The sequence below is a fragment of the Schistocerca gregaria genome, chromosome 7 (assembly GCF_023897955.1).
Source record: "Schistocerca gregaria isolate iqSchGreg1 chromosome 7, iqSchGreg1.2, whole genome shotgun sequence".
In the NCBI taxonomy this organism is placed as follows: domain Eukaryota; kingdom Metazoa; phylum Arthropoda; class Insecta; order Orthoptera; family Acrididae; genus Schistocerca; species Schistocerca gregaria.
This window is the reverse complement of record NC_064926.1, coordinates 196,916,644-196,940,484: the sequence shown is the minus strand read 5'-3', so window position 1 is coordinate 196,940,484 and position 23,841 is coordinate 196,916,644. Positions and strand designations below refer to the sequence as shown.

The window sequence follows — 23,841 nt, the reverse complement described above, 5'->3', positions numbered from 1 at the left end:
ACCCCGTTATTCATTTTGAAACACCCGATACGAAACCGTAGCTCCAGAAAACAACGAAAAAGCTTTGTGGTATTTTGTCGAAAATAGCAATATCAATAGTGACTGGTTGCTGTTTTCCTCTATCTAATACTCAAGTTGTGTATAGAAAAACCTTAGAATTTAGTTCTCATTTTAAATGTACGATACGATTATATCAGTTTGTCCAGCGCGACTAAACTAAATAAACCGCGTGATTGCCCTGAACGAAAGTGGCCGCTGATAAAGATGCATGACTTTATCTCTGATTTTAGATAAGGAGATAAAAGTGAAAGAGTACTTTTTTAATAAACCGATATCAAAAATAGCGTTACATTCCGACGTTATCTGCTGATACAGAAAATAAAAATCAACAGAAAAGAAATAAAAACAATACCGGCTATAGAAAACATGAACCAACGTGGATGAGGTGAAACATCAGCTTGCTGATACTTGATTTGACTATAGTGTATACGAGGGACGTTTGTAAAGTCCGTAGAAAGTCCGAGAGATGGCACACCGGCGCGTATCGAGGTCATGTTTAGTTGGTAGCATCTTTGGAAAGAAGGCACACCAAGTTTCAGCCATATTGGTGTATTTCGTTGTTTGGCATTCGTGTGAATCAAGGAAGTCGAGTGGCTTTCAAAAAATAGACGAAAAATAATTTCGTGTGGTGATTAAAGATTACTTTATAAAAGGCAAATCGCCTCAGGAGACTAAAGAGAAGATTGATAAACATTACGATGACTCTGCACCTTCGATTAGAACAGTTTATAAGCGGTTTCAAAATTTTCGGAGTGGCCATATGGGCACAAGTGATGCTGAATGTTCTTGTGTAGGTTACGACTCCAGAAATCATTGATAAAATTCGTGATATGGTGATGGATGACAGAAGAGTTAAGGTGCGTGAGATTGCTAGTGCTGTGGGCATCTCGAATGAACGGGTACATAATATCTCGCGTAAACATTTGGACATCAGAAAGCTATCCGCAAGATGGGTTCCGCGACTGCTCACGCTTGACCAAAAACGGAATCGTGTGAAGTGCTGCAAGGATGGTTTGCAGGTGTTCAGGAAGAATCCGCGCGACTAAGCGTTGTTTCGTCACTGTGGATGAAACATGGATACATTACTATACTCCTGAGACGAAACAACACTGTAAACAGTGGCTTACCAAGGGAGAATCTGCACCAAAAAGGGCGTAGACCATTCCTTCGGCCGGAAAGGTTATGGCGACTGTCTTTTGGGATTCGCAATGGATAATCCTCATCGACTATCTGGAAAAAGGTACATCAGGCCAACGATGCCCTTTAGCTACAGTGTCTAAAGAATCGTCCTAAGAAATACTAAATTAAGGTATTTGCTCTTTCACTATTTGATCTGTTTATACATGCTTTTAGGTTATCAAAGTCTTCACAACACGATCGCGATCCTTAAATAGATGTATTTGTTCTCTATTTTCTATGCAGATCAGCCTGAAGGTGCCTAAATAAGGTGAAACGCATTGTTGATAAATAAAAAAAACTAAAATTGCAACCAGGACTGTTTTCAACTAATACTAATAACAATATATTAATTGGCTGAGGTGAACAGAAACTGAAATAATTCTGAGGTTTCAACATGTCTGTTGTAATCTCATCATTGAAAAATTCACAAGACTAAAAAGGTGAAAATAATTACTTAAATGAAAATAATTTTTTTATATAAGACGTTTTTAAACGGATTAAAAGTATAAAATAATTGCTCCTAGCGCCATACAGGTTCGTAACCCATGTAGACAGTCTTCAAAATCTGTACTTGTGGTTTTTTTTTTAATAGCTAAGGCGATACTTCTAAAATTTAAATCGGAAAACGTGATGTGTACGGTATAGACAATAGGAGTGTAAAGAGTAACTTTCGTTGAGAAAAATCACACATCAGCTCATATCATTTGCAGTGCAGTAAAGTTGTCAGTGATTTAGGTGAAATATTCGTGCATGGATAATCAGCTGTATGCGTCCCATGTATTTCGTTTTAAATTTTACAAGTTTTGTCACAGCTATTAAAAAATCGCAAGCAACAGTTTTCGGAACTATCAGTTTGGGATTAGGACTCTGTATGGGGCTAGGAACAATTATTTTACACTTATTGTCCATTTTAAAACCTGTTTTATTAAAAATTTTATCTTATTTCAATAATTTTCATCATTAGTTTGCCCTAATAATTAAGTCAAGACTTCAGTAATTTCCATTAACCACAAGCCTTCGTTTCTTTCTCAACCTGTCTTAAAAGCGCACAGCCGAAGACACAGGTTTAGTTGTTTACCGTCTGTGTCTTATCTGCACCTTACACGCTACCTCAGGCTTATCCTCAGAAATGACGTAAGAAGTTCTCTAGGCGCAAAACAACAAGCAATATCTGAGAGCGTGCAGCGTAAGGTTTGCATCTTTGCAGGATCGCGTCTATTATCTTTCTCGTCTCGTTCTTGACACTGTTAGACCAAAGGTATCACGACGTTTTCACAGCCAGAAAACCAAATTCTCTCTGCCGGTGTATTGAATCATTGTGTGAAACGTGTGTCAGGCAGCGTAAAGTAAACTGACAGCTGTCTATAAACTAGAGCAGCTTTCTCCTGTTGCAAGAAATCGTAGCGTCACGATAAGTCTATCTTTCACATTCTGTGATGAGTGTCCTGCTTTGTAATATGAGAATCCACTTTCCTGCCCACATATTGAAATGTACTCTCGTCCTATTGCAAGCAATTATCATACGACTTAAAGTCCTCGGCTTGTAGCTCCCGTTGTAAATCGTGTTGCATGCCTTTCTCATCTCGGCGTGACACCCACGGCTTCGCCCAAGAACGTTTTCTTTTCCTTTTCTACTGTCTTTCTTCCAAGTAGAATAGCAATACATTTGCTGTACACGCAATTGCAGGTCATACAGTAGTAATAGGTCTCCATTGGCAAGGAACTTTTATGATACGAGGGCTATCCACAAAGTACATTACGTTTTGGAATTAAAAATAAAGTATTGGATCTTTTTAAAATTATGTACAGATGAAAGCCACATTTAAATACTACTTTTCTACATAGTTGCCATTTAAATGAAGGCACTTATCGTAGCGATGGACTAGCTTGGAAATTCCTTCGTCGTAAAATTCGGCCACCTGCGCCTTCAACCACGTGGTTACCGCTTCTTGAAGCTGTGCGTCGCCATCGAAACGCTGCATAGCCAACCACTTCTTCATTGCTGGGAATAAATGGAAGTCGCTCGGTGCCAGGTCGGGACTGTACGGCGGATGAGGAAACAACTCCCACTTAAAAGATTCGAGAACTTCACGAGTGGCATTTGCCGTGTGGGCCCGGGCGTTGCCGTGAATCAGCAAGATCTTTGAGCCCAACTTTCCCCTGCGCTTGTTTTTTATTGCTCTTCTGAGGTTGTGCAGAGTTTGGCAATACCTCTGAGAGTTTATTGTAGTGCCTCTTTCCAGGAAATCCACAAAAATCACACCTTTTCTGTATCAAAAGACAGTCGCCTTGACCTTCCTTGACGACATTGTCTGCATGCATTTCTTGGGTTTTTGGAGGGAATTTGTGTGCCCCCACTGCATTGACTGCAATTTTGTCTCGCAGTTCACATGCTCAACCAATGTTTCGTCACCAGTAACGATGCGATCGAGTAATGAGTTGCCATCTTTCTCGTAAGCGTCCAAAAACGTTAACGCTGCAGCCATTCGCAGATTTTTGTGAATCTCTGTCAACATTTTTGGCATCCATCTTGCACAAAACTTGTGGTAATCAAGCTTTTCGGTAATGATTTCGTGCAACAAACTTCGTAAAATTTGTGGAAAACTCATAGAGAGTTCCGTTATTGTGAAATTACGGTTTTCACGAACCGCGGCATCGACTTTTTCGACAAGTTCGGCAGTCACTATGCTGGGTCTTCCACTTCGCTCTTCGTCGTGAACGTTAGTTCGGCCATTTTTAAATTTTACGACCCATTGACGCATTCCACCTTCAATGATTATGTTGTCCCAATATACTTCACGAAGCTGCCGATAGATTTCTATCGGTGTACAGTTTTTTGCAGTCAGAAACCTTATTACAGCACGCACTTCACACATCGCGGCATTTTCAATTAACGCTGGCGTTTCAAACTGTCACGGTAACTCAACGGAGTACAGCACGAACCTCTCACTAGCACGGCAGGATGCCGAATGAGCGGCGGAATGCCATAACATGAAGATGGCCGCGCTAGCCGTGCCCCTAACGGACACAAACGAAAACGTAATATACCTTGTGGATAGCCCTCGTATATTTGATGACAGTGTGAGACCACCTTTTGTGCCACATTAAAGATCTCTGTCAAAGAAACTTTGATCAATTTCTTTGTGACAAAAATTTGATTCTGTAATACCGGCCTAAGGAGAGGATCTACATCAGCAGATCAGAGACAAATGGGGAATCATTATCGCGACGATACAGGCCGTAACTGGCGAACATCCACTATATCTTTCAACTCTTTCTCATCTCTTGCTCGAAGGACCATGTCCTACGCAAGTCTCAGACGCCATATTTTTTCCATATTTTTTCCTCCAGTTTTTACCCCTTTGTCATGTAGTGGACAGTGGTCAGCCACGTTCCCTTGAACGTTCCTGTGTTCAACGTCAGAGGCACGAGGTGTAGCGCGCATACCTGCACGTTAAGAAAACATACAACATAACAAAATGATACAGATAGTAACAAAAACTGACAGAGACCACCCACGAATCGGATTTTGGTGGTTTTTTATATTTACGGTAGGTGAAGAACAGTACTGAAATATTAGTTAACCAGACCAGTTCTGCAGCTCTCAAGAACACTTGAGAAAATCGACTTTGAAGATTTCCATGCAATTTTAATTCACCAAAGTTAAGGCGAATTTTTCCTTATTCCGCTTGGCTCACTTGTTAGCGCCAAGGAGGAGGAGGAGTAGATTAGTACTTACATTCCGCCGACAACGAGGTCGTTAGGAACGGAGAGGGAAAGCGGCCGCGTCCTTTCCAAAAATCCATTCCGGCATTTGCCTTAAGCGATTTGGGGAAATAGACGGGAAACCCAAATATGGATGGTGGGACGCGGGGGTTTAACCGTTCTCCACCTGAATGAGATTCCAGCTTGGTAACCACTGCGCTACCTCGCAGTCGAAGAATGACATTCAGGTAATCAACGGGTTGCTCGTTCAGATTTCGGTACGGTCTTTTTTCGTTTTACTTTCTCGTTCATTTCGAAAACCTTCACCATGTAACTTAAAATTCATTAACTATATGGTAATTAACACATATCTATCATTTTCATTAAAATGCACATCATCTTGCTCCTAATTACAAACTGCACACATTGAAAATATAAATTCTCCATTACCTGTATTTTATAAAACATTGTTAGTAAAAATTGCTTAATTTTTTTAAAAAAATTACAAAGTTACTGACAATCTTTTATAAAACACCAGTAGTTAGGAATTTATATTTGCCATGAAAACTGGAACTTTCTGTGCGTTTTTCCAAAAATTACGCTTAAGGATGTGTTAATTAGTTTATACCTAATGAATTTTATATTTAAACTATGTAAATCTTCGAAGTGAATGAAAAATTTGACGAAAAAGATCTTCACAAGATTCGAAATAGCGATCCATTGATTGCCGGCCGGGGTGGCCGAGCGGTTCTAGGCGCTACAGTCTGGAACCGATCGACCGCAACGGACGCAGGTTCGAATCCTGCCTCGGGCATGGATATTTGTGATGTAATTAGGTTAGTTAGGTTTAAGTAGTTCTAAGTTCTAGGGCACTGATGACCTCAAAAGTTAAGTCCCATAGTGCTCAGAGCCATTTGAGCCATTTGATCCATTGATTACGCTATCACCGTTCACCAATACTACCGAGTGAGACATGCGGCCTGTCGAAAAAAAACGTCTTATTTTCAGTGAATCTAAATTTTTCAGAAAACTTCAAATCGTGTTTTCTCGAGAACTTTTGCGAGTTCCATCGAATTGCTTTGGGGAATGATATTTGGCTTCTGAAAGTCACGTATCACAAATATAGAATTACAAAAAATCCGAGACAAAGTGAATGTGCCTAGGTCATTTCCTTTTGACATTTCTTTCAAGCATGGGATTGTTCTGCCTTTGACACTATTCGCCACGCTTCGCCTACCCTGGCTGCCGTCCTCACCGTGACGTGAACGCTAATATAGCGGTCACGGCTGGGGAGGCAGTGTCGTCATCTGCGCCAACTGTATAACCGTTTTATCAGCCTACCACTCATTGTGAAATGTCCGGTGTAGCGGAAATAGAAAACGCGGCCGTAGCTCATCTTAATTAACGTCCATAGTTGATTGAAATTAAGTGCAGTTAAATGGCTAAAATATGTACACTCATGATCATAAATTAAGGATAATGCTGATACATGGTGAAACAACGCTCTGGTGGGCTGTTTGCGGGTGTAAATCACGTCGAGGTATGATATTGCGGTGCATTTGACCTACGGTCGTCGCACAATGGTGCTGGCAGCAGTCCACATACGGAGAGGTGTGTTGGTGCATGTCAGAGTACGGTGCAGCGAGTAAGTGTCCATCTACATCCATACTCCGCAAGCCACCTGACGGTGTGTGACGGAGGGTACCTTGAGTACCTCTATCAGTTCTCCCTTCTATTCCACTCTCGTATTGCTCGTGGAAAGGAGGATTGTCGGTATGCCTCTGTGTGGGCTCTAATCTCTCTGATTCTATCCTCATAGTCTCTTCGCGAGATATACGTAAGAGGGAGCAATATACTACTTGAGTCCTCGGTGAAGGTATGTTCTCGAAACTTCAACAAAAGCCCGTACCGAGCTACTGAGCGTCTCTCCCGCAGAGTCTTCCACTGGAGTTTATCTATCATCTCCGTAACGCTTTCGCGATTACTAAATGATCCTGTAACGAAGCACGCTGCTCTCCATTGGATCTTCTCTATCTCTTCTATCAACCCTATCTGGTACGGATCACACACTGCTGAGCAGTATTCAAGCAGTGGGCGAACAAGCGTACTGTAACCTACTTCCTTTGTTTTCGGATTGCATTTCCTTAGGATTCTTCCATTGAATCTCAGTCTGGCATCTGCTTTACCGACGATCAACAGACGTTTTCAGACGTGCTAATGGTGACTGTGTGTTGAAAATCGCTCAAAGAACACATATTGATCACGTTATGAGGCTTGGAATACTAGGGCGACTGGAGGCTGGTCAAACACAGCAGGTCGTAGCACGGGCCTTCCGTGTGCCACAAAGTGTGATCTCAAGATTATGGCAACGATTCCAGCAGACAGGAAACGTGTCCAGGCGCTATAGTACGGAACGTCCACAGTGTACAACACCACAAGAAGACCGATATCTCACCGTCAATGCCCGAATACGGCCACGGAGTACAGCAGGTAGCCTTGCCTGGGACCTTACTGCAGCCACTGGAACAGTTTTCTCCAGACACACAGTCTACAGACGACTGAAGAGACATAATTTATTCGCCCGGAGACCTGCAAGGTGCATTCCACTGACCCCTGGTCACAGGAGAACCCGTAAAGCCTGGTGTAAAGAACACAGTACATGGTCATTGGAACAGTGGTCCCAGGTTATGTTTACGGACTAGTCCAGGTATAGTCTGAACAGTGATTCTCGCCGTGTTTCCATGTGGCTTGAACCAGAAACCAGATACCAATCCCTTAATGTTTTTGAAAGGGACCTGTATGGAGGTCGTGGTTTGATGGTGTGGGGTGGGATTATGATTGGTGCACGTACGCCCCTGCATGTCTTTGACAGAGGAACTGTAACAGGTCAGGTGTATAAGGACGTCATTTTGTACCAGTATGTCCGCCTTTTCAAGGGTGCAGTGGGTCCCACTTTCCTCCTGGTGTATGATAACTCACGGCCCCACCGAGCTGCCATCGTGGAGGAGTACCTTGACACAGAAGATATCAGGCGAATGGAGTGGCCTGCCTGTTCTTCAGACCTAAACCTCATCGAGCACGTCTGGGATGCTCTCGGCGAACGTATCGCTGCACGTCTTCAGACCCCTAGGACACTTCAGGAGCTCCGACAGGCACTGGTGCAAGAATGGGAGGCTATACCCCATCAGCTGCTCGATACCTGATCATATCCCAGAATGATGTCGGAGTACATGCGCAGGAAACAGTGGCGATTTGTAGCAAATGTGTCTCGGGGCGGTTTTCTCAACTTATCACCAATACCGTGGACTTACAGGTCTGGGTGGAGTGTATTCCCTATGTACTTATGCTATTAGCGCCAATTTTGTGTAGTGCCACGTTACGTGGCACCGCATTCTGCAATTATCTTTAATTTATGAGCGTGAGTGTAGTATCTATTTGCTGCCCTTAACATTTCGGAAATGAGTTTGTCTTACTAGTCGGTAATTGTCGAGAACATGACGCCCACACCTTGACAGATCTGGTGACTGTGATTGCCAGAGGAGATGCGACAATTCACCTTCGTCCTCACAAAATCATTCCTGGACGATGTGAGGTGTGTAGACTGGAGCTCTGTTGTCTTAAAACACGGTATCAACTTCGGGGAACGAAACGTTGTACCATGGGGTAGACCCGACCAGCCAAAATGTTCACATCATACTTGGCAGTAATACGACCTTGCAGAATACCAGTGGGGTCCGTGTAATAACGCAATGTGGCTGCCCATATCATCACCGAAACCACTCATGTTTCACTCCTGGGACGCAAACTCGGCCAGAAGCTCCAAAGAATGTGAAGCAAGACTCATCCGACCAAATGACATTCTTCCATTCCTACGCAGTCCAGGTTTCAGCGCTTCGGAACTACATTTTCCTGTTACAGGCATTTGCATCACTGACGAATCATTTTGGAATTCCAGATCGCTCTGCATTTCCCACGTTCTGGAGGTTCTTTCGTGTTTTGGTACTGACAGCTTTCGTGAGTGTGACATTCAGTTCTGCAATGACTTTTGCAGTTGTCGTTTTCTTACTTTCCGTCACAATCCTCTGCAGTGATCATCTGTCACAATCACTCAACACACAAAATGGTCCAAATGACTCTAAGCACTATGGGACTAAACATCTGAGGTCATCAGCCCCCTAGACTTAGAACTACTTAAACCTAATTAACTTAAGGACATCACAAATATCCATGCCCGAGGCAGGATTCGAACATGCGACCGTAGCAGCTGTGCGGTTCCGGACTGAAGCACGTAAAACCGCTCGGCCACAGCAGCCAGATCACTCAGCACACAGTTTCGTCCGCGTTGTCAGTTAGCGCATGATGTTTTCCCGCTTTCCCTCTATGCGCTATAAACCTTCGATACAGTGTCCCGTGAAAAATCACACATTTCGGCTCTGTCACCAAAATGGTACTGAAACAGAGGATGACAGACTAAAGGCCGAAATACTAAATGTCTTTTTCCAAAGCTGTTTCACAGAGGAAGACTGCACTGTAGTTCCTTCTCTAGATTGTCGCACAGATGACAAAATAGTAGATATTGAAACAGACGACAGAGGGATAGAGAAACAATTAAAATTGCACAAAAGAGGAAAGGCCGCTGGACCTGATGGGATACCAGTTCGATTATACACAGAGTACGCGAAGGAACTTGCGCCCCCCCCCCCCCTTTCTTGCAGCGCTGTACCGTTGGTCTCTAGAAGAGCGTAGCGCTCCAAAGGGTTGGAAAAGTGCACAGGTCATCCCCGTTTTCAAGAAGGGACGTCGAACAGATATCTCTAACGTCCATCAGTAGTAGAATTTTGGAAGTCGTATTATGATCGAGTATAATGACTTTTCTGGAGACCAGAAATCTACTCTGTAGGAATCAGCATGGGTTTCGAAAAAGACGTTCGTGTGAAACTTCCACAAGGCGTTCGATACAGTTCCCCAAAGTCGTTTAATGAACAAAGTAAAAGTATATGGACTATCAGACCAATTGCGTGATTGGATTGAAGAGTTCCTAGGTAACAGAACGCAGCATGTCATTTTCATTGTAGAGAAATCTTCCAAAGTAAGAGTGATTTCAGGTGTGCCGCAGGGGAGTGTCGTAGTAGGACCGTTGCTATTCACAATATACATAAATGACCTTGTGGATGACATCGAAAGTTCACTGAGACTTTTTGCGGATGATGCTGTGGTATACCGAGAGGTTGTAACAATGGAAAATTGTACTGAAATGCAGGAGGATCTGCAGCGAATTGAGGCATGGTGCAGGGAATGGCAATTGAATCTCAATGTAGACAAGTGTAATGTGCTGCGAATACATAGACAGGAAGATCCCTTATCATTTAGTTACAATATAGCAGGTCAGCAACTGGAAGCAGTTAATTCCATAAATTATCTGGGAGTACGCATTAGGAGTGATTTAAAATGGAATTAACATATAAAGTTGATCGTCGGTAAAGGAGATGCCAGACTGATATTCATTGGAAGAATCCTACGGAAATGCAATCAAAACAAAGGAAGTAGCTTACAGAACGCTTGTTCGCCTACTGCTTGAATACTGCTCAGCAGTGTGGGATCCGTACCAGATAGGGTTGATAGAAGAGATAAAGAAGATCCAACGGAGATAAGCGCGCTTCGTTACAGAATCATTTAGTAATCGCGAAAGCGTTACGGAGATGATAGATAAACTCCAGTGGAAGACTCTGCAGGAGAGACTCTCAGTAGCTCGGTACGGGCTTTTGTTAAAGTTTCGAGAACCTACCTTCACCGAGGAGTCAAGCAGTATATTTCTCCCTCCTACGCATATCTCGCGAGGAGACCATGAGGATAAAATCAGAGAGATTAGAGCCCACACAGAGGCATACCGATAATGTTTCTTTCCACGAACAATACGAGACTGGAATAGAATGGAGTACCGATAGAGGTACTCAGGGTACCCTCCGCCACACACCGTCAGTTGGCTTGCGGAGTATGGATGTAGATGTAGATGTAGACCTTCGTTACGGAAGACCCGCCACACTACCACCAACAATCTGCCGATGTTCGAATTCTCTTAGCTCCTACACACAGCTATACAGAACACTACTCTGACCACAACAGATAGTTGCAACGTATTGATGGCATTGCGCAAGTGCCGTCGTGGTCAAATTCAACGGCGCAACCTCCAGGATTGGCTAGCAGCTGCATTCATGTCCACGCATGCAATTCTCACGGTGTTTCCATATTTCTGTGGGCGTAGCTTAGATACTTCTTTATTACTGATAGCGTATTGTACTTTTAGTGGGACTGAGAACTGCAGCAGGTGTTGGACAAAGTATGTAAACAACACGAGAAATGCACTGAACTAAACTCCGTCCGAACAGGATTTTGAAGGCCTAACGCTACCGACCGGCCGCCGTATCATCCTCAGGCCACAGACGTCACTGGATGCGGATATGGAGGGGCGTGTGGTCAGCACACCGCTCTCCCGGCCGTATGTCAGTTTACGAGACCGCAGCCGCTACTTCTCAAGCAAGTAGCTCCTCAGTTTGCCTCACAAGGGCTGAGTGCACCCCGCTTGCCAACAGCGCTCGGCAGACTGGATGGTCACCCATCCAAGAGCTAGCCCAGCCCGACAGCGCTTAACTTCGGTGATCTGACGGGAACCGGTGTTACCATTGCGGCAAGGCCGTTGGCACAAGAAATGCAATCTTGGTGTTAAATGCATGCATGCATCGTTCTTCTTAACCATCACAGGCACTGCAGTATAGTAATTGCACCCATGTTTAACCGATGTGATTGTGTCAAGCAGCATATCATTGATACAATATTCGAACATTACAGGAGTGGTTTTCTTACTTATCTATATTAACTTGCATTTCGTATTTAATTCGCGAATGGCGAATGACGAGCGATAAGAATATTTGTCGGTAGCCTCTGTATCCGCTCTAAAATATCTTTTTTTTTTTGTGATCATTTCGCGAGACGTATGTAGAAAGAAATATGTTGATCGACTCTTTGTGGAAAGTACATATTCGGAATTTCAAGATGTAACCTATCTGTGATGCACAACCACTTTGTTGTAGAATCTGCCATTGTAATTTGTTGAGCATTTCCGTAATTCTTTGGCTCCTAATAAACATCCCATAGCGAAACACGGCGCTTTTCGTTGGGTCTTCTCCATCTCTCCTATTAATCCAGCTAGGTAAAGGTCGTAAGACTGATGATCAATACTCAAGAATCGGAGAAATAAGTGTTTTGCAAGCCATTTGTTTCAAAGATAAATTACATTCGCATAAGGCTTATTGATTTATTCCCAGTTACACACACGTTAGTAGATATGCGTGTGTTGTAAAAGATTTTTAAGCAGTTGATATTACACTAAGGAACAAAGAGAAAAAAGATTTTTAAGTCTTTCATAAAGTTACCAGGCGATTACGTGGTAAAAGAAAGTACACTTTTGAAATGATAACTGTTCTTTTTCTTTCGTCAGTTTTTCTGTCGTATCTATACCCTGAAAAGAAACACATTAAACACTGGTTAATAATGTTTCATAAAAGGTTTAAGACCTCTAAACAAGCTTTCAGGTAAGTGATGTAGCGCCGAGTTCCTGGTACTCGCAATTTTCTCTTTGTTCAGCACTCGTTACTTTACCTAACGTTGCCGTGATGTAACATTGTTTTTAAGGGAACTATCTGTTTACTCACAGGCAATCTAGTGCGCTTGAAGAGGTAATGGTTGTGGTTTTGCAGATTATTCCGCGAAGTTACGTTTAATATTGGCATAGTATTTTTTTATATTCACCTGTAATATTTCTTTCCGAGAAACCCAGCAGAAATACTCGCTCACAATTAAGAGTAATCCTCTGTACTATCACGTTACACCTCCAGCGATCGTCTCAAAATGTTTTCCTTATTGGAAACATGACTTTAAAAGACACTTAATAGCTTGCTGTTACAGTAAGTGTCTCTGACACATACTTGTCTGCAGCTCTCTGTACTGAACACTCCCACCCTCAAATAGTCCACAACAAAAGCAGATAAAAGAATTAAAACACACACACACACACACACACACACACACACACACACACACACACAGACAGAGAGAGAGAGAGAGGGGGGGGGGGAGGGGGGAGAAGATAAGTAAAGTTCAAACGAGGTTTCGGACCGGGCATTGAGAACAGGTGAACATGAACACGGATCATGCACACACCAGCACAAAAATGTTATTTTTGCGAAATTCGAAATTGTAATTTGCGGGTGTGGTTCATCAGAAACAGCAGTTGCTGTTATTTCACTCTTGTCCTCTGTTATTCTTTCTGTTTGTGATGATATTAAGCACAGCTTCAGAGGGCTAAAGTACTTTCTTATTTACTTTTTTACATCTTTCGTTCCCAACTCGCGAGAGCAGGGCAGGCTGTTTTAGAACTTCTTTCCTTGCACCCAAATATGCCAGCAGGGTGCTAGTGGGGCAGAAGGAATCTCAACTACGAATGTTCAGGGGGGACATTCGCTTTATGACCAAGAGAAGTCTCCCGAAAACCTTGATCGAATCGGAGGATTGGATGTATTTGACTTCTGAGACAACGAAGAACATTGTCCCAAAAATAAATTTTGTTTAAATATGTGTGTATGTATCTATTTGTTTTATGCATGCTCAAATAATAGAATCTTACAGATTGTTTCCAAAAGAAATTGACAATGTTGAAAATTCATGTAGACTTGTTCATATCATTTACAGACCTGGTTCTAGCGTGATATTTCGAGCCACTTATATCAGGTACTTTTAAGTTACAACCACACAGGTTGAATGTGATTCCCATTCGTCACGCGAGGCACATCCTATCTGAAGTACAGGGTGACCCAAAGGTCCGTTAACATCTGAAAAGCCATTACTTCCCGGAGTAATGTAGCGAGACAGGTAAAAATTGTTGAAGATGATGTTTGGTTTGTGGGGCGCTCAACTGCGCGGTTATCAGCGGCCGTACAAATTCCCAACCTTTGCTCAGTCCAGTCTCGCCACTTTCATGAATGATGATGAAATGGTAACATAAACACCCAGTCATCTCGAGGCAGGTGAAAGTCCCTGACCCCGCCGGGAATCGAACCCGGGATCCCGTAGTTAAAAATTGACACACATACTCGAAATGACATGTGGTTTTATTGAAACAAGGAAAGTGCACAAAATGACGAACAGGTGGTGCTTGAAATAATGCAAACGCACTAGTTAGCACAATAGTTGAAAACGATGTTCGTTATAACAAATGCTCAACATGTCGGCCGTCTTTCTTGAACAATACGTGTAGGCGAGGGATAATGTTGTGAAAAGCATTGTACAGCGTATCTGTAGGTATGGTGAGAAACTGCCATTGGATGTTGTCTTTTAGTATCCCTAATGATGTCGGGAAATCGCGGGAGGCGTGAGACTTCAGGTAACCCCACAACTATTAATCACACGCATTGAGGTCTGGAGATTAGGCAGGCCAAGCATAAGGGAAGTAGTCGCGTAACACGCGATCCTCGCCAAACGATGAGCGCAGATCTTCCACACGTGTAACAATACGGGGTGGAGCGTCGTCCTGCTGCATAGAAGTCGCACTTTCCGGGAGGTGTTTGTCAGCCAGGTTAGGGATGATTCGATTCTATAACATTTCGGCGTATCTCGTACCTGGCATGTTGACAGTTTGAAAAGCAACAACTTGCACTTTCTCGAGGAAAAAGGATCCAGTCGCGACTGATGTGGTAAAGCCAAAACATGCCGCGACTTTCTTTTCGTGCAATGGGGTTTCCACGACAGTTCTAGAATATTCGGTAGCCCAAATTCTGCAGTATTGGGTGTCGACAGACCCTCGAAGTGTGAAATCGGCTTCAACGGTACATAACACGTTAGACGACCAATCGCTATCTTCCCCCATTTTTTGAAGTGCCCGCACGGCAAATGCTTTCCGCGTCACAAAATAGTTGGTTAACCGTTCATAATAGCTACTGGATTTTGTACAGCTAGCATTGGAAGTTCTGGGCCTTTGTGCTCTCCAAACGTTGTGCGTATAATGCCGGTACGACGTGCGACTTGCCGGCTGGTGTGGCCGAGCGGTTCTAGGCGCTTCAGTCTGGAACCGCGCCGCCGCTACTGAATTCTAGGGGACTGATGACCTCAGATGTTTTTTTACGTACGACTTCACGAGTGTTGACTCTACCTTCTGGAGATGAGCCCCCTAAAGTCTCCACTTCTTGCTGAATTGTCTGAGCAACAGAAGCACTAGAGTCTGGTCTCGCACTACGGGGCCAATCGCCTAAACAATACTTGGGGCGGAAATTCGTGATCAATTTCTCCACAGCGACACTTCTCATAGGACCTGTACCCATTCGAATACTCTTCTTGTGGCGGCAGGATCTTAAAACTGTAGTAGCGGATTATCCATTCTGATAGTAAAGATTCATAACATTGGCTTTTCTGGTAAAGTCAACTCGCGATTGCTGGCACATCTGACTCCCTCCTTCACTACAGCTCATTTTATACAAGATGCTCATCCGACGTCACTAACGGTTTTGCTGTCCAGTGCCTTGTATTGGCCGGCTTTCGCACTCACTGTGGGTTTCAATAAAACCCCATATTGTTTCGGAGACGTGTGTAAAGTTCTACCTCTCTATTTACATTATTCCGTGAATTAGTGGATTTTCAAATGTCAACGGACTTCTGGGTCACATTGTAGATTTTTTGCCAAACTCACTCTAACATATGAGGCGTAACTTGTTCAGTTGCGTAGCATATTCTTGCTTTGAGGTCTGCTAGATAATCCAGTAAGGGTGGTACAAAACACTTTAGCCTTGATAAATAAAAATAAATCAGAAGTTGATAGGTCCGGTGAACGTGGGGGTCATGGAATCGGCGCTGTCCAGCATATCCATTCACCTGGAACGCGCTTCTTGAGACATCTATATTCATTTGTACGCTTTGTGATTCCGATGCCTTCGTAACACACGCCAGTCGCTTGTGTGATGCCCAGGGAGCGAGAAGCACGACGTGTTGCTGTCGACCTGAGGACTTTTTACGATGCCTTCTCGAGCACCCAGTTTCGAGAGGACACTTACGCTACTCGTAAGTGATAGGTCTAGTGGGAGCATGTACGTTAATTACGTTGTAAAGTTGTTGCACAAAACAAAACACACAGCGACGGCGCTCTGGACTAGTTAAGGCCGCTATTTTTGCTGGCGCTTGCAGTGATGTTAGCCAGAATTAGCCTAATACGCTAGTCAGAAATTCATCTACTTTACTAAAAAAAAAAATTACTCCTAGATTAAAAGGAATCACGCCAAGATTAAGTGTGTAACTCACATGAATAAATTTCTAGGACCTTAACTTTCGAAGTTTTAAAGTCCTTTTAGAAACATCTTGCATTGTTAATATTACAAGCTTGTTTGTTATTCTTTGTTTTTGTTCACTGTTATTTGCATTGGTGATTATAATGATCCTCATAAAAATATATCAGATTTACATTGCTCAATCGTATGTACACACAAGAAATTCAGAATGTTTTGTGTAGAGCCCTACACACGCACAAACCAACCGACCGACGAACACAACATATGTAGGCGTTTAGGTCAACCTACCGATCGATTTTTCGTGTCGTGAGATCGATTGGGTACGGCCATACGACAGCCACTACCCCCCCCCCCCCCTTCCCTCCCCCCCCCCCCCCCTCACAAAATCACTTCAGCCAAAAAAACAGTTTTGTATGTAGCGCTATCGCCCTAACCGCCAGAAAAGTTCATCGTCTGTCACAACGCGTGGGTTTGAAAGCTGTTCGCAAATATAGTTAACATGACAGAGTGCGAGGGAGACGAAACTTTTATGACAGAGTTTACGGAGAAATTTAAAGACTGCAGACATTTACGAGTCACGTCGTGCGAGGACTATAGCAATAGAAATAAAATGGAGTTGTTTCATTTTTTAAGAGATCCGATATGGTTTAGTATCGTGCACAAAGATAGTGAAAGATTGTATTTTGATGAATAGAAATAAGTAGACTATTTGTATTTCGCTTTTTAGGATTATTACCTACACTTATAAGAAACGTAACCTAAAACCGAAATAGAGGTACATAACCAGGAATGAAATGTAAAAAAAACGAAATACAGGCATTAGGTTTTAGATTTCTTTGCCGATAGTCATCAGAAATAAAACATAAAAACCGAAAGATAAACAGTCGACAGAATTTTATTTATAAAATATATTTGTTTCATTTTTAGGAGTGTTAAAAAGACCCGTCCTATCGTTGCACCGTATGGTATGAAGTGCAAAGAGGTCTTTTTTCACAGTTCCAACAGTTGCTAAATGCTTCATTTCTTATGTATCCGTTGCTATATGTATTAGATGATGTGCGCCGCGACCATTTATGGTCTTTCTTCTTCAAATGTGACGTGAGCTTCTTAAACTTCCAGAGAGCATTTTTTTTATGTTAACCTGAAAATCAAATTAATTTTGTATGAACATCACTTTTTTATTTTGCTTTACGATAATGTATTACCAAAGTCAATTATAAATCAATTGCAAGTTTCAGGGATAGTTTCAGATAATAATTGTGGAGATGAAGGCGCAGTGAATTTGAGGTCCTTTTAAGTTCTGCTACTGGCTAGAATCCGTAATGACCTAACAGCCTCTCCTCGCTGATTACAGCTTCGATCATGAGTGTATTCTTTTTCTTGAAATATTGTTTAACGACATTCAGTAGCTCCGAAAAGTATGTTCATGCATTCTTTAATAATTTCGAAAAACATTGGCTCCTTAAGTAACAGAACGTGGGCGAATTTCTTTCTTTCCGTTAACCATTTGTTTGCCCACCGCTTTCTCCAACCTTTTTTGAGCTTGTTAGTTTTAAGACTGCAAGACAAATTCCAGTTTGTATGTCTGCGTAATGCCAAGCGGCAGCTCGTAGAACATAATCTCAATAACCGTAAGATTAACAATGCGCAACCACCTATAGGAACGGTGATCTACGAGTGAAGTCGGTCGGAACGTATGTACCTGTAGACTACAATGAAATTGGTCGGTCTGTCGGTTTGCCGATAAATTGACACGCGTGTTTTTTTTTAATAGTTTTTGATATGTGTACTTCCCCGTATGATGTAAGAGAAGAATAGAAAACTCGTAATCTGGCCAGATCCAAATTTAAAGAAATAAATAAAAAGTAAAAGCAAGTACAGGGCAGGCTCTAACAGCATGCGACGGGGATCTTCAGTCGCAGCGTTTCCAGACGTCGACGATTAACGTCCGTGTGTTGGCAGCACTGCTGAATTGCAGGTGGCGAACGCATAAGGCGCGCTCGCGTCGGTGGGTGGTTCGGAGCTAGGCGAGTACAGAATGCAGCCGGCAGCCGTCTATTCATCTGGCCGTGTCGTGCAGTATTGATTGTGATGCGCGCGGCGAGTTCGCAACGTGTAACCGCCTTGCGCAACTAGACACGCGCTCAGTCTCCCGGCCTTGCCTCTCACCTTCAGGTTCCGCTGCGTTCTTACTGTATGAATATTCCAGGGGGCTCCGACCATGGCCTCTCCCCTTGCAGAATCATACGCGAGTTGCGCGCGGCGTCGTGTATTTTAAATTAATTTTGCGCGTTCTGAAAGGCAGCGAGCGTTATTAAGTTTTCTCGGTGTGAATAATTCTTTCGGGTTTGTAGACGAGTTGTTGATTCAGTTTTATGCACATTATTTCGGCGACCGCCGCAGCCGTCTTCGTCAGTTTGTGCGAGCTGTTTTTTCAGCGGGTGCGCTTAAAAATACAGCTCGCTGCGCTTGCAGAAGACGGCTTGGACGGTCGTTTAAATATTGTTCATGAATTTGAATCAACTCGGCTCAACACCCAAAAGCGCCCCAGTAGACCAGCATTTTCTTACGAGCGTTTCATTTAATTTGTCGAATACATCTCATTTAGTAAGTCACACGTAGCCTTCTGATGGCAAGTGAAGTGGTTGTCAATCCCACGTTAACTTTTTCATAAGACAGCGTTTTACAACACTGGCGAAAGAGAAAGTGAGGAGACTGGGTAATTTTTTTATATCGGTTTCGGGTACCAGTTACGGTCTGACATGCCCATTCTCGAACCACACGCTTTGTTATTAACCGTAACTAATTATACAATATGATATCAAAAGGCACGAATAGCTTCTGTACAGTAAGTTATATTAAGGGACACAAGTCGATGGTCTCGGGGTTCTAGGCGCTGCAGTCCAGAACCGCGGGACTGCTACGGTCGCAGGTTCGAATCCTGCCTGGGCCATAGATGTGTGTGATGTCCTTAGGTTAGTTAGGTTTAAGTAGTTGTAAGTTCTAGGGGATTGATGACCTTAGATGTTAAGTCCCATAATGCTCACAGCCATTTGAACCATTTCAACCAAATTCTATTAACAAGATGAAATTTGTAGTATTAGTGAATCAAATATACATTAAGGATCACTAAAACGTGTGAAAGTGTCTTTCGACATTTGCGTTATTCACGAAATCACCGTGACATTTTCTGCTCTACTGTTACATGCAGCCGGCAAAAATTAAAAAGTACTCGTTAACTTTAGTGTGCTCATATTTTGGGCCCTTAACTTGGCGGCACCGGCTTTAAAGCAACGTACAGCGTTAAGTCTGTAGCACCATCTTCCCTTATTATACTTCCGCGCAAGACATTCCGCTTTCTAATAATGGACATTTGCAGCATTTTTTCCATCATTTGGCACTTGGAAAAAGAACTGAAGACGTACAACAGAGTACTGAAACACAGTAGCACTGAAAACACATTTTTAAAGTGTATGTATGAGTCACGTAAGCCGTAACACCCCTTGTATTTCGTGAGAGGCTACACATATCGGAACGCGGTTTTCGCAAACGTTAGAGCCTCGAGGAGCACGTATTTTTTGTTTGGTTAATGTTTTAGGGCTGGTGTCAGCGAGAATATTGAAGCAAGTGCGTTTCTTTAATGGAACTGTACACTTTTTATAACTGCATTCGATACCTCTTGAGAAGACAATTACAGTGGTATAGCGTTTGTTAATGTGGCGTTGAAGTCTGTAGTATAAAAAATCGAGAAATGCCCTAGAATGTGAGAACACGGTGGCAGGAAGCGGCATTTGGAGTGAAAACATTGCCAATCAGGCGTTTATGCATGCTCCCAGATTTACGTGAGTTGAAGCAGAGAAATTAACGGTTCATTCTTCAGAAATAATGAGATCTTACAGGCTGCAAAATAGTTTTCCTAATCCGTTTGTGGTACGCTAGATTCTATCCTGTGCCCTTTTTCCATATATGGCAATTGTAGGTGAACTTGCATCTAGGTCGTAAGTTGGTTCAAGGGAAAATAAAGGTTTATTCTCGTAGCGCAGGGTTACCTTACCGCATACAGCTACATAGCCTGGTCCGAAACGCCTGCTTGGCAGTGTTTCTACCGCAAATGCCGTTTCCGGCCACTGTGCTCTGACATTCTAGGACAGTTTCCGAGTCTTTTTACAGCAGGTTTCAACGCGAACATTAACAAACGCTATATCACTGTAATGGTCTTCTCAAGAGCTTTCGAATACAATTATAAAAAAATATATATAAGGTTCCATTTAACCCTTTATTTGGCAGTGTTGCTCTCAAGCAACATCAAATTTACGTTGGCCTTATGGAACAACAAAGACTCCCCAGTGCCTTTTACTGGCATTGTTGCTTCCAGGTAACGTTCCTTTACCACACTGCGAATGCCAGTTGTTGGAATAGTTTAAGGTTTTCCACACGATATGGCAGTTTGTGCAGTGGTGTTACAGAGATCTCCTCGTGTGAGCAACAGGGGTGTCTTATTTTGGTTATGAAAGAGTGGATTTCAATAAATTGGCAGTAATCTTAGCAGATTTTCTTTAAGAAATACCCAGAGGTGAGTTTACAGTAGAAATATTTCAATCTAATATTGTTTTGAATTGCGTAAATAGTATAAAACTTTTATGTTGCCTGTGAGCAACATTGCCCATAGTTGGGACATGTGCCATTAGTATATAACATATGCTTACGGCGGACGGCGGATATTCAAAACAATAAAATCGTGACACTTGCAAGCTCATTTTGTGGTGTCCAACCACTCTCAACAGTAAAACGATGGGACAGCAATGAAAAAAGAAGAATTGATGTGCCCTGTTCCAGTATTGTACGTCAGTACAACAAGCATATGGGAGGAGTTGATCTTGCTGTATGCTGATAGAGCTCTACAGACGACCAATGAAAACTAGGTGTTTGTACATGACATTATTTGGATTTATGCTAGATCTGAGTGCTGTAAATACCTGACTGGTATTTCGAAGAGAATCTCTGGACAAGAAGACCTCACTGAAGTCATTCAGGGCGGATATTGCCAATGGTTTTATGTTTTCAGGGAAAAGGAAAGTAGGAAGGCCCTCAATAGGCGTAACACCACCACAAAATAAGGGGAGGAAGCCAACAGCTCCGACTGTTACGCAAGATGTCCAATTTGATAATATGGAGCATTGGCCTGTATACGGTCCCAAAGGTCGGTGTCGTTATTGTCCATCTGGATTTTCTACAGTCATGTGTTCAAAATACAATCTAGTATTGTGCTTCGTTCCAAAGAGGAACTGTTTCCAAAAATTCCATTTGCAAGAAGAACTAGAAGGGAAAATGAAACAGTTCTATTACACGGCATAAATGTGTTTATAAATTAAATTATTCACTTACAGGAAACCTTTTGCTTGACGTTATTGGCAAACACTTTTTTTCTATAATATGTATAAATGTGATCTACTGCTGGCAATGTTGCTTGTAAGCAACATTTCATAATTTTCACAATTTTTGTCAAAAATTTCTAAAACTGACTGAATTGTATTTCTTTAAGCATAATAAATAAATATAAGCACTGTTTTTTTGTTTTTATTTTCACCATTTGCCAAATAAGGGGTTAAAAAAGTACTTGCTTCAATATCTCCGTTGATGCCAGCGCCAAAAACATTAAACAAACAAAAAATACGGGCACCTCGACGGTCTAACATTTGCCGAAAACCGCGTTTCTATATATTTAGCCGTTCACGAAATAAAATGAGGAATGTGTTGTCATTTCTAAAATATCGCAAGATCGTTCACTCAAGGAAACTGAAAATGTTGGAAAGACTGGACGAACAATCAACACCAGGATCACAGAACATAAGCGACATTGCAGCTTGGGGCAGGTGGAGAAATTGGCTGTGGCAGAGCAAGCGCTCTGTGAGGCCGACCACATAGTAAAATTCGTCGACACGGAAGTTCTGGCTGTTGAAAAGAGCTATCACACCCGTTTGTTCAGGGAAGCTTTAGAAATGCACAAACACGATAACAGCGTAAGCAAGAAAGAAGACAGCGTCAGGTAAACGAGTACTGGCTTCCTGCGCTGCAGAGGACGGCCGTTGCAGGTAGCAAGAGGAGAACCGCACTGAAATTCGGGGAAGCCCGAGGACGATGGCGCGCCAAGTACATAGTCTGTTGCCGCGAGCTCGGCTCCAGTCACGTCACCGGCAATTGAGGGTGAAACTTTGACAGTGCCAGCTACTCGTGCTGGCGAAACGTCAGAAAAATCATCAGACGAACGTCTGCCGAAGAACCCGAGACAGGAGCCAACAGGCGCTTGAAAAGCTGTCGAGAGGCGTTGATATGCATCAACGGGGACAGTTGAAAACGTGTGCCCCGACCGGGACTCGAACCCGGGATCTCCTGCTTACATGGCAGACGCTTTATCCATCTGAGCCACCGACGGCACTGAGGATAGCGCCACTGTAGGCATTTATCCCTTGCACGCACCCCGTGACACCCACATTCGCAACTTAATGTCAACACACTACATTCGTAGCGCCCCTGCCCATTACGCCCATTACTCGCGCAGACAATCTGACCAAGTACCATAAGAGTTCGGGAAATGCGTGTGCGTCCAGCACAGGAGGTCAGTGGCCGGTTAGCCTTAACTACACTACTGACCATTAAAATTGCTGCACCACGAAAATGACGTGCTACAGACGCGAAATTTAACCTGCAGGAAGAAGATGCTGTGAAATGCAAATGATAAGCTTTTCAGAGCGTTAACACAAGGTTGGCGCCGGTGGCGACACCTACAACGTGCTGACATGAAGAAAGTTTCCAACCGATTTTTCATAAACAAACAGCAATTGACCGACGTTGCCTTCGGAAACGTTATTATGATGCCTCGAGTGAAGATGAGAAATGCGTACCATTACGTTTCCGACTTTGATAAAGGTCGGAATGTAGCCTATGGCGATTGTGGCTTATCGTATCGCGACATTGCTGCTAGCGTTGGTCGAGATCCAATGACTGTTAGCAGAATATGGAATCGGTGGGTTCAGGAGGGTAATAAGGATACACCGTACTGGATCCCAACGGCCTTGTATCACTAGCAGTCGAGATGACAGGCATCTTATCCGCATGGCTGTAACGGATCGTGCAGCCACGTCTCTATTCCTGAGTCAAGAGATGGGTAGTTTGCAAGACAACAACCGTCTGCACGAACAGTTCGACGACGTTTGCAGCAGCATGGACTATCAGCTCGGAGACCATGGCTCCTGTTACCTTTGACGCTGCATCACAGACAGGAACGCATGCGGTGGTGTGCTCAACGACGAACCTGGGTGCACCAATGACGAAACGTCATTTTTTCGGATGAATCCGGGTTCTGTTTACAGCATCATGATGGTCGCATCCGTGTTTGGCGACATCGCGGTGAACGCATATTGGAAGCTTGTATTCGTCATCACCACACTGGCGTATAACCCGGCGTGATGGTATGGGGTGTCATTGGTTTCACGTCTCGGCCACCTCTTGTTCGCATTGACGGCACTTTGAACAGTGGACGTTACATTTCAGATGTGTTACGACCCGTGGC

At 43.2% G+C, this 23,841-nt stretch overlaps 1 protein-coding gene, 1 non-coding gene and 1 pseudogene across 2 annotated transcripts in view; 1 reads left to right on the top strand and 2 right to left on the bottom strand.

The window, feature by feature from the left end:
- The window catches only part of LOC126281283 (uncharacterized), an 895,930-nt gene that overhangs the window by 32,943 nt on the left and 839,146 nt on the right, over nt 1–23,841 (top strand). The window lies entirely within an intron of this gene.
- LOC126282576 (5S ribosomal RNA) lies at nt 11,526–11,643 on the bottom strand (annotated as a pseudogene).
- On the bottom strand, nt 22,631–22,705 carry Trnat-ugu (transfer RNA threonine (anticodon UGU)). The gene has a single exon. It is a non-coding gene; the product is annotated as a tRNA-Thr (tRNA).